The following is a 12,540-nucleotide window of genomic DNA, read 5'->3' on the forward strand; positions in this document are numbered from 1 at the left end:
TTATTTTGAATACTTTGTGACAGATTATGAATTTGTGAGAAATAATTGGAATAATGATGATTAGGACAATTTCACAATTTCATACTACATCTCTCAAGTTAACATGGACATCATATTGGTAGACATTTTTATCAAGGTCAGAATCAATTGGATATCCCACAGCGAGTGTGGAGTCTCCAGATCTAATGTCCATATTTAATATGATTCAAAATATCAAGTAGACACCAACGATCATCAAGCGCTAAGAATGTTTGGTATACATCATCAAAATACTAGGAATTGACCATAGAAACAAACACCCTAGCATATCTATTCTAGTAATACATTTGTAAACTTATTTCAATAATTGATTTCAAATAGATTTTACCTTTGTCCAGGTCCAAACAGATTCCCACCACTTTCAATGTTGAAACAAAAGATTAGAAAAAATAGAAACATCTTTCTCGACTTCTCACTCACCCCGACACCTGATTGGGCCTGAGATGTGATCATGTGGGCGAGCCATCGTAACACGTGACATCTGGTGACATAAAACGCACAAAAAATCCCCCAAATCCGAGAATTCACAACTACGGGTCAGATGTGTACACGATATGACCACTGTTTAGGAAGACAGTTGCCTTTCTGACGGGTCAAAAAGGTCCCAGAGTTGCCCCAGATCGAGCTCCCCCCTGGGGCTAGAAGAGGCACCAGCCGCCCCTTGGGAATGGGCGGCTGGGCTCCACACTTGGTGACATGTCACCTCAGCAGAGCTGTCTCCAGATGCCGCACATGCCCACTGGACCCCAGTCTGGTTCACCACAACTGACTAGATCCCATCCTAATCAAATATCCACCCTTATCATCCAAATTGTGTAATTTTTGTCAATGGCACCTTAATATCTTTATATGACATGTAACCCCCCCCCCCCTCCATCTCTTCTGTGATATGATATAATGACGGTCTAATCCTCATTGTGCTGTGTGGCCTCTTTCATCTGGCTGTGCTGGGAATCGTATGAGCGAGGATTATAAGCCCTCAGGCTGATTCCATTTCAGATGGAAAGTGAAATGAGAAGTTATCAAGAGCTATTGCGGTGGACACACTGAGCTGAACGAACACTCGCACTTGGCTTTTTTCCACCCTTACTAGCTCTGACTTTGATGATAGCTACTTTGAGGACAAAATTATTTACTATGACTATGATATGTGGGTCCCACCTATCTACTGTATCTTTAGATGAATGCACTAACTGTAAGTCACTCTGGATAAGACTAAAATGTAAATGTAAATTAGGCTCATAAAAAATGTCTGACTATGCTGTGCTCATTGATTTCAGTATAGATTCAATGGTTGTAAAGATGGGGAGAAGTCTGTCCATAATAAAAAGATGCTCTGCTTTTATGACACTGCACTCCAAAAAGCAAGTTCTGCAGGCTCTAGTTTAGTCTTATCTTGATCATTGTCCAGTCGTGTGGTCAAGTGCTGCAAGGAAAGACCTAGTTAAGCTGCAGCTGGCCCAGAACAGAGCAATATGTCTTGCTCTTCATTGTAATAAGAGGGCTAATATAAATACAATGCACACCAATTCTCTCTTGGCTAAGAGTTGAGGAGAGACTGACGTATCACTTTATTTTTAATAGAAACATTGTTTTGAAAATTCCTAATATGTTTGCATAGTCAACTTAACCCCTTGATATTATTGTTGGATCTAATTTTAAAAGCTAACATTTCGATGGCAATAATAAATAGATATGCCGATAGTGGACAAGCTTAAATGAATTAGGCCCTAATCTATGGATTTCACATGACTGTGAATACAGATATGCATCTGTTGGTCACAGATACCTTAAAACAATGGGTCTCAGGATCTCGGCACGGTATTTTTCTGCATTCAAATTAGCATAGCTATAATGTAATTGTGTTCCTTGTCAGTAGCTTATGCCAGCCCATACCATAACCCCACCGCCACAATGTGGCACCTGTTCACAACGTTAACTTCAGCAAACCGCTCGCCCACACGACCCCATACAAGTTGTCTGAGGTTGTGAGGCCGGTCTGCCAAATTCTCTAAAATGACATTGAAGGCGGCTTATGGTAGAGAAATTAACATTCAATTCTCTGGCAACAGCTCTAGTAGACATTCCTGCAGTCAGCATGTCAATGGCACGCTCTCTCAAAACTTGAGGAATCTGTGGCATTGTGTTTGATAAAACTGCACATTTTTGAGTGGCCTTTTATTGTCCCCAGCACTTGTGTAATGATCATGCTGTTGAATCAGATTCTAACTCTAACTGATTCAATTTTCACCTAAAATGACATACCCTAATCTAACTGCCTGTAGCTCAGGACCTGAAGCAAGGATATGCATATGCTTGATACCATTTGAAAGGAAACCCTTTGGAGTTCGTGGAAATGTGAAATCATTGTAGGGAAATATAACACATTAGCTCTTGTAAAAGGTAATACAAAACAAAAAAAAACATGCGTTTTCTATTGTTTTTTTAATCACCTTTGAAATGCAAGAGAAAGGCCAGTTTAGGTGCAATTTAGATTTTGGCCGCTAGATGGCAGCAGTGTGTGTGCAAAGTTTCAGATTCATCCAGTGATGCATTGCAATACTGGACAATATTTTGTATCAAGTATGCCCAAATGTGCCAAATTGGTGAATTGATACATTTTTAAGTACATAACTATAGAGAACATACAAAAATTATATGGTATTCCAAATTTAAGTTTATACACTCCCAGGAATGTCATACATGATGGATCATTAGCTTATACACTAACTTTCACACATCTAGATGGCCGGGCAGGGTGGGTGTGGAGCCAGAGACAGCAGGGTGTCAAACTGTAGAACCCAGTTTCTACATTTGAATATAAACATTTATTTTATCAAACAAAATTATTCAAGGTTTTAATATGCTACACCTGACAAGTGGATGGATTATCTTGGCAAAAGAGAAATGCTCACTAACAGGGATGTAAACACATTTGTGCACAACCTTTGGGAGAAATAAGCTTTTTGTGTGTATGGAACATTTCTGGCATTTTTATATTTTAGTTCATGAAATATGGGACTAACACTTTACATGTTGTGTTTACATTTTTGTTCAGTGTACTTTGTGAAAATTATCATATGTAAATCTGAAATGTCATAGACTACAAATTGCAAGAGGGCATTTCCATCTAATGCCCCGTTTCCACTGGCACTTAAAATTAGACCCAAATTCGAGCTGGCTCAAATGGAATTCTCAAATTCAAGCTGGGTCGAGGGAAACCCAGGTCATAACTGGTGACAGCTCGATTTGAATTCGGGCTGGTGATGCCCTTTCTATGCAACCCCCAAGCTGATCACTGCTGGATGCTGACACCACGTTTAGCTAGCTCATCTGGGCTTGTTGCTGTTTGCTAGCACATGGACAAGCAGTACTGCAGTAGTCAGATGTGACATGGATTACCAACATAGCTGGATCCTTCATTCATTTTTGCAACACAAACTTTGAGAACAGTCAGCCTACCTAACAGTAGCTAGCAAATCAGAGTTGAAACTAGCTAGCTAGCTAGCGTGAGCTACCAGGAATTTTAGCTGGCCAGGTTGATTTGAAAGCTAACTAGCTAGCTACATCATATCAAACCTGTCATCTGGTTAGCTAGCTAGCTAAAAGCCAATGCCATGGCAAGCAAGGAATTAAGCTAGCTAGCCTGTTATGCTAGTGACAGCGCTAACCGTTTAGCTAACTAGCTAACGTAATCAAGCTAAATACATTCATCTGAGTCTGGCTGACACTGACAAGAGTATGGGGTAACGTTAGTTACATTATGGTGAGGGTGAATTCAGTTCTTCAACATCTTGCTAGCTAGCAACATTAGCAAAGCCAGCTGCAGTCACATATTGACTACCTAGCAACATGACATAATTTCTAATTTCTGGAGGCAATGAAAACGCAATTTGAGCTAGCCCACCAAGGCCAACCTAACCTGGGTTGACTTCAAAGTGCCAATGGAAACGGGGCATAACATGACCCATAGCACCAACGTGAAGTTCATTGGAGCATGTCAAATTGGGTTCCAAACTAAAGTTAAAAGTCTATATTTTTGAGATATTAAGGGATATAGTCATTTTTCAACCATTTTCCCTGCTGGAAATACCAGCTTGCCATGGTAGCTAGTAACTGGTTGACCAGTTAAAACAGCTAGACCATCTACCAGCTTGAACTGGTGACCGTCTAAAACACCTAGAAGTGGTTGACCAGTTAAAACCAGACCATCTACCAGCTTTAGCTCATTTACCTGATCAGTGTCAGCTTTAGCTGGTTTGACTACCCAGTACCAGCTTCAGTGCAAAACTAGGTGGTATTCTGGGCCAATAGCAGTCAGTCAGAGCGCAACAACCAATGGATGCTTTCCATGTCTTTACCTGCTCATTGGATGATGCTGCAGTCATTGTCATGGTGTGTAACCATTGGTCGCTGCAAACATTTTGCACATTTACTGAAAATGAAGTACAGAAATAAGTATTCACACTCCTTAGTCAATGCAGGTTAGAATCACCTTTGGCAGTGATTACAGTTATGTCTTTCTGGGTAAGTCTCTAAGAGTTTTACACACCTAAATTGTACAATATTTGCACACTATTTTTTTCAAAATTCTTCAAGCTCTGTCAAGTTGGTTGTTGATCATTGCTAGACAGGCATTTTCAAGTCTTGCCATAGATTTTCAAGCATATTTAAGTCAAAACTGTAACTAGGCCACTCAGGAACATTCAATGTTGTCTTGGTAAGCAACTCCAGGGTAGATTTGGCCTTGTGTTTTAGGTTATTGTCCTGCTGAAAGGTGAATTTGTCCCCCAGTGTCTGTTGGAAGCAGACTGATCTGGAGGAGAAAGAAATGCACACCTGTTTAGGCGAGTTGCTGGCTAGTGTAGTAGAGCACTTGAAAAAGGAAAAGGAGCACTGCACACTCCAGAAACTCAGACGCAATAATTTAATAACCTCATAACCAGCGTTTCGACAGACAAGCTGTCTTAATCAGGGTATAAATGACAAACACTGCGGGTCACTAGTTTATAGTGTCAAAGGACTATAAAAAAAGAAACATGAATGGATAGCATACGATCATAGATACAATTTGGTCACATAGGCCTACAAACATTTGTAATGAAGAGCAAAAATCACAATAATCACAAGAATGGCTTCAGATCAAAGACTACGTTGAGACCAAATGGCGCAAGGGTCTTGAAATTAAAGATCAATCAGCCTCTCGTTTTAACAATAAATTGTCGAGGTCACCCCCTCTCCTAGGGAGAGTGCCGTGTTCGATGCCGATATAAAGTAGGGACGAAAGGGTGGTTCGCATCCAAAAAGTTGGACGCAACTGGGTACGTTGAGTTTTTGCACCTACTGTATTGTTGCTACGATGCTCCGAGATTCGTGCTTTTAATTAGAGTTTCGTTTTACCCACATCATTTTTACCACGAGGACAAGTTATAAGATAAATAACTGCCTTAGTGGAGCATGCGCTAACACCTTTGATTGGGATCTGTTTCCCTGTTTGGGGATGTTTGAAAGATATACATTTGTAAGTGCCATTGCATTGAGCACAGCCATTACACTTGTAGTTTCCATCTGGTAGAGGTGCAAATAGATGTGCAGGGGTGTTTTGGGTTGGTAAATTAGAGTTTACCAATTGATCTCTGAAATTTCTGCCCCGCGAGAATACGACCAAGGGAGGGTCCAAAAACACATTTCCGATACTGTCATCGGATCTTAGGATGTGCCAATGTTTAATTTGTTCAGAGCACTTCGAGTAACAGGTAGTAAGATCGCAAGAATGCGTATTTTTGCCAGACTGTCCTTGAAAGAGATTGTCTCGATTTCTGGCAGTTTTAATCTGGCAGTGTTAATCTGATTGTTTTTGTACCCCCTCTCCTTGAATTTCTTTGCGTCTCAGCCATATTTCTGTGGAAATCTGCTAGTTTTTTTGCAAATTATTTTGATTTGACAGAATTGGCTGTAGGGCAAACAGTTTTTCAAGGGAAAGGGGTGACAGCTATCAGTCCTCAACAAAATGTTACTATCAGTAGGTTTCCTGTAAAGATCAGTGTATAGAACGTTATCCTCACACAAAATCAGAAGATCAAGGAACTGATTTGACGTGTGTCAGATGGCATAGTAAATCTCAGGTGCTCAGAACAAGAATTAAGAAAAGCATGGAATGTCTGGAGTTGTTTCGCATCACACCTCCATAGAACAAAAATATCATCAATGTACCGTTTCCACATAATAATGTTAGGCAAGAAAACATTTTTGAGAGGATTGAGAATTGACTGTTTATCCATGTAACCCACATACAAATTAGCATAGTTAGGAGCCATACGGGATCTCATAGCAGTACCCTTTGTCTGAATAAATAAAGCATTTAGAAACATGAAATAGTTGTGTGTGAGTACAATTTCAAGAAAATGTTCCATGGCTTCAATACCGACCACGTGTGGAATATTTGTGTTTAATGACTCAATGTCAGAAGTAACTAACAGAGTAGTCTCAGGGAGAGGATCAAGAGATTCAATAATAGACATCATACTGCTGGTGTCCTTTACAAAGGAGGGGAGCTGTTCTGCGAGTGGTCTAATAAAAGAGTCAACAAAAGTAGTTAAAGTGGCCGTTACTCCATCAATGCCCGCTACAATAGGGCGCCCTGGAGGTTTTGTAACATTCTTGTGTAATTTCGGCAAAGTATAGAAAGTGGCAATTTTAGGGTGATGAATAGCCAAAAAGTTGTTCTTTTTTGGTGATTTGACCAGAACTGAAATACCCATCTAGGACAGTAAAGCTAGTGTTCTGAAATTGGGCTGTGGGGTCACATCTGAGTTTCTTGTAAAAGGTGTTGTCAAGCAGTTGTCTATGACACTCATTTACATAAACTGAAGCCTGAACCAGGTTTTCCTCTAGCATTTTGTCTGTGCTTAGCTCTATTCCATTACTTTTATCCTAAAAAAAACTCCCTAGTCCTTGCCGATGACAAGCATACCCATAACATGATGCAACCACCATGCTTGAATATATGAATAGTGGTACTCAGTGATGTGTTGGGTTTTCCCCAAACATAACAGTTTGTATTCAGGACATGAAATTTAATTCTTTGCCCAATTTTTTGCAGTTTTACTTTAGTTCCTTATTGCAAACAGGATGCATGTAAATGGCGGGGTGTGAGTTGCGCCGGAAGGGATGGCTGCCTTTTTACGGGCTCCTAACCGATTGTGCTATTTTGTGTTTTTTCGCATTGTTTGTAACTTATTTTGAACATAATGTTGATGCGACCGTCGCTTATGACCGAAAGTAACTTCTGGATTCAGAACAGCGATTACTCACCTCGAACTGGACAAAGATTTTTTCTTTAATGAGTCTGATGCAAAGGATAATGTTGCTCCTGACAAGGCCCAAATCCTTGTAATTCGCATGAAGATAAGGAGATACAGGGGGCGCAGATCAGGGTGCCTTGTGAGAATTTGTCGGCGAGTGGGTAAACCGCTTCTACCATCTGTTCTATTGGCCAACGTGCAATCACTGGAGAATAAACTGGATTAGCTCCGTTCGAGACTATCCTACCAACTGGACATTAAAAACTGGAACATCTTATGTTTCACTGAGTCGTAGCTGAACGATGACACGAATAATATACAGTTGGCTGGATTTTCCGTGCATCGGCAAGACAGAACAGTGTGTGTCTAATTGTCAATAACAGCTGGTGTGCGATGTCTAATATTAAGGTAGTCTCGAGGTATTGCTCACCTGAGGTATAGTACCTCATGATAAGCTGTAGACCACACTATCTACCAAGAGTTTATATCTATATTTTTAGTAGGCATCTGTTTACCTCCACAAACCATAAGCAAACAAGAAAATAATCATCCAGAAGCGGCACTCCTAGTGGACATTAATGCAGGCAAATTTATATCAGTTTTACCTCATTTATACCAGAATGTCACATGTGCAACCAGAGGAAGAAAAAAAACTATACACCATCTTTACTCAACACACAGAGACGCGTACAAATCTCTCCCTCGCCCTCCATTTGGCAAATTTGACCATCATTCTATCCTCCTGATTCCTGCTTACAAACAGAAACTAAAGCAGGAAGTACCAGTGACTCGCTCTATACGGAAGTGGTCAGATGATGCGGATGCTACGCTACAGGACTGTTTTGCTATCACACACTGGAATATGTTCCGGGATTCATCCAATGGCATTGAGGAGTATACCACCTCATTCACTGGCTTCATCAATAAGTGCATTGATGACTTCGTCCCCACAGTTACCGTACGTACATATCCCAACCAGAAGCCATGGATTACAGGCAACATCCGCGTCGAGCTAAAGGCTAGAGCTGCCGCTTTCAAGGAGCGGTACACTAATCCGGACACTGATAAGAAATCCCCCTATGCCCACAGATGAACCATCAAACAGGAAAAGCATCAATACAGGACTAAGATTGAATCCTACTACTCCGGTTCTGACGCTCCGGTTCTGGCAGGGCTTGAAAACTATTAAGGACTACTAAGGGAAACCCAGCCGAGAGCTGCCCAGTGACGTGAGTCTACCAGATGGGTTAAATGCCTTTTATGCTCGCTTCGAGGCAAGCAACACTGAAGCATGCATGAGAGCACCAGCTGTTCCAGATGACTGTGTGATCACTCTCAGTAGCCCATGTGAGCAAAGACCTTTAAACACGTCAACAATCACAAGGCCGCAAGGACAGACGGATTACCAGGACGTGTCCTCAGAGCACACACGGACCAACTAGCAAATAGTCATTTAGGCGGGTTACCTTCACTTTCTTGGGCACAGGGACTATGGTCTGCTTGAAACATGTACAGTACCAGTCAAAAGTTTGGACACACCTACTAATTCAAGGGTTTTTCTTTATTTTTACTATTTTCTATATTGTACAATAGTAGTGAAAACATCAAAACTATAATAACACATATGGAATCATGTTGTAACTAAAAAAGTGTTAAACAAATCTAAATCTAGTTTATATTACAGATTCTTCAAAGTAGCCACCCTTTGCCTTGATGAACGCTTTGCACACTCTTGGCATTTTACCCCTACCTACATGTACAAATTATCTCGACTAACATGTACCCCCGCACATTGACTCGGTACTGGTACCCCTTGTATATAGCCTCGTTATTATTTTATTGTTACTATATAAACTAAATTAAAAGTAAATATTTTCTGATTTGTTATGGAATATTTGTATTCTGTACAGGCTTCCTTCTTTTCACTCAGTCATTTAGGTTAGTATTGTGGAGTAACTACAATGTTGTTGATCCATCCTGAGTTGTTGATCCATCCTGAGTTTTCTCCTATCGTAGTTACAACCATTAAACTATGTAACTGTTTTAAAATCACAATTGCAACTTCTTATATTACTTGTTAAGCATATTTTTACACTTCTTTCAGCTTTTAATATTTAAAAAAAAAAAAATCTAAAAAGATACGGACACTTTGACATTATGGGGTATTGTGTGTAGGCCAGTGACACAATCTCAATTTAATCAATTTTAAATTCAGGCTGTAACAAAACAAAAATTAGGAAAAAGCCAAGGGGTGTGAATATTTTCTGAAGGCACTCTATATGAAGTAACTACAAACACTGCCTGAAATGTAATTCATTTTATTTTTAAAGGTCAGCTGGCAGCACCCATCTTAATCACATGCTTTAAACTCGTTGAGAACACAGATTGGGTAATGGCAAACAAGTTGCATCAACCATAAACTAAAGGCTGTGGCTGTGGTGTTCAATAAACATTATCAGCCGCCCTTATAAGACCTCCCCAAATCTATTCATCCCCACCCAGCCTTCTCAATCTGCTTTCCATTTTTTTTGTTAAGGTCCATCATTTTTTCAGTTAAATACTTCCACATTTTCCCCTGATTTTTAGCTCCTTCTCCACACTCTTGCTTTTGAGCCAGGTTTGGAAAATAAGCAAGCCGGGGGGTGGAGATGTTTTTAGTGTGGGGGAGGCTTTTCCCTCCAGGCTCCTGGTGCTGAGGGTTGCTGAACCCCAGATGGACACGATTCATTCTTTCACAAACATGAAATCTCTCTGTTTGCTGAATTGTTTCCCCAATGGTCCAGTCGGATGAAAACCCCCTCTCCAATATGGACCTGTAAAACAATCATAGGTTTAAACTACTTCGGTGAACATAATTTCATCAGGAGTATATTGAATCGAGAAGAAACTACTGTCACCCCTATTATTCAACATTAACTGAACATTGTGCACCGGACAAGTATTTGTGTACCCCTGTCCCTAGCTTCAGATAACCCTAAAATCCTATCCTGGACACACCTTTAGAATGCCAACTCAGAATAGCCCTGCCCTTCCTCTCCTAGACTCACCTGTACTGTATGCCAAGTAACCCTGCCATCCTCTCCAACACTGTTTGCCAAGCGTGTAAAAAAGCAGTCAACATTCACTCAAGTATCAAGTGGCTAATTTTACATCTAAGATTAATAACCATAACAATCAGACTTTATAAATATTTTTGTAAACAATAGAATACCTATAATAGAATACCTTTTCAGCCAGGTGGTCTCCTCCGGGTGGGCCAGGTGGTCTCTTCTGGGTGTGGCAAGGGGCTAAGAGCTACTATTGATAGAGAAGTAACAGTGAAGTTATTTTTACTGAACGGAAATATAAATACAACATGTAAAGCGTTAGTGCCATGTTTCATGAGCTGAAATAAAAGATCCCAGCAATTTTCCATATGTACAAAAAGCTTATTTCGATCAAATTGTATGTACAAATGTGTTTACATCCCTGTTAGTGAGCATTTCTCCTTTGCCAAGATAATCCATCCACCTGACAGGTGGGGCATATCAAGAAGCTGATTAAACAGCATGATCATTACACTTTACCTTGTGCTGGGGACAATAAAGGCCACTCTAAATGTGCAGTTTGGTCACACAACACAATGCCACAGAGCGTGCAATTGGCATGCTGTCTCCAAGAATGTCCACCAGAGCTGTTGCCAGATAAATGTTAATTTCTCTACCATAAGCCGCCTCCAACATTGTTTTAGAATTTGGCAGTACATCCAACCGTCCTCACAACTGCAGACTAAGTGTAACCACGCCAGCCCAGGAACTCCACATCCAGCCTTTTTACCTGCGGGATTATCTGAGACTGGCCACACGGACAGCTGATGAAACTGTGGGTTTGCAGAAACGAAGAATTTCTGCACAAACTGTGAGAAGCTCATCTGCATGCTCGTCGTCCTCACCAGGGCAGATGGCAGTGTATGGCATTGTGTGGGCGAGCTGTTTGCTGATGTCAACGTTGTGAATAGAGTGCCCCGTGGTGGCGGTGGGATTATGGTATGGGCAGGCATAAGCTACTGTATGGAAAACAAACACAATTGCACGTTATCAATGGCAATTTGAATGCACAGAGAGACCTTGAGTCCCATTGTCGTGCCGTTCATTCACCAGCATGATAATGCACAGCCCCATTGATCTGTACACATCTTCCTGGAAGATGAAAATGTCCCAGTTCTTCCATGGACTGCATACTCACCATTGAGCTTGTTTGGGATGCTCTGGATCGATGTGTACGACAGCGTGTTCCAGTTCCCACCAATATCCAGCAACTTTGCACAGCCACAATCAACAGCCTGATCAACTCTATGCGAAGGAGATGTGTTGCGCTGCATGAGGCAAATGGTGGTCACACCAGATACTGATTGGTTTTCTGATCAACACCCTTATCTTTTTTAAGGTATGTGACCAACAGATGCATATCTGTATTCCCAGACATGTGAAATCCATAGATTAGGGCCTAATGAATTTATTTCAATTGATGGATTTCCTTATGAACTGTAACTCTAACGTTTCTTTTCTTGTTCAGTGTAGTATATTTGACATTCATCTAAATGAAAACATTCATGAACACATTTATGTTAAAGTGCATTGTGCCAAAAAATTACGGATGAGTTTAAGTTTGGCGATCAGGCATTCCTGTAGGTCCACGTTGAGTTCTCTGTATTTTGCCACCTCTGCCTCCATTGTCTTACATCTGTCTGTGGTCTCATTCAACTACTTGGTCAGCGTCTTAATTTTTTTTAAACTGTCACTGAGTTGTATTTTTGACACCACCTCGTCATCTCTTCCATCAGTGGTGCTCTCTGTCTGCCCTGTACTCATTGGGTGGCTCCTTTTAAATGAAGTGCCTGACACACTTTCAGTACGCTCATCAAGTTTGCCTGCTTGGCTTCTGCAGCACAAGACTTCTGAGTGGCCTATAACCAATAATGGCATGTAGCACAGCATTCACTCGTTGTTCTTTAACCAAAGTATATGTTCAGAAAGTGTTACCGTATCACATAACGGAATTTGTGTGCATTTACCTATAAAATGAACACCTGCAGTAGTGGATGTGTTGGAGACAAAATTATTTCATTACCCCTCTTTACGGTTTTTGTAAATGCCTTTTGGTATTGGTCCCATAACTCTCACAACTCTTTCTAGGGTGTTCTGACTTGCCCATGTGA

The 12,540-nt window shown here is 40.8% G+C and overlaps 1 protein-coding gene across 3 annotated transcripts in view; it reads right to left on the minus strand.

Annotated features, from left to right (window-relative positions):
* The window catches only part of pcbp3 (poly(rC) binding protein 3), a 155,499-nt gene that overhangs the window by 92,259 nt on the left and 50,700 nt on the right, over positions 1-12,540 (minus strand). The window lies entirely within an intron of this gene.

Source organism: Salvelinus namaycush, chromosome 19, assembly GCF_016432855.1.
Source record: "Salvelinus namaycush isolate Seneca chromosome 19, SaNama_1.0, whole genome shotgun sequence".
Taxonomy (NCBI): domain Eukaryota; kingdom Metazoa; phylum Chordata; class Actinopteri; order Salmoniformes; family Salmonidae; genus Salvelinus; species Salvelinus namaycush.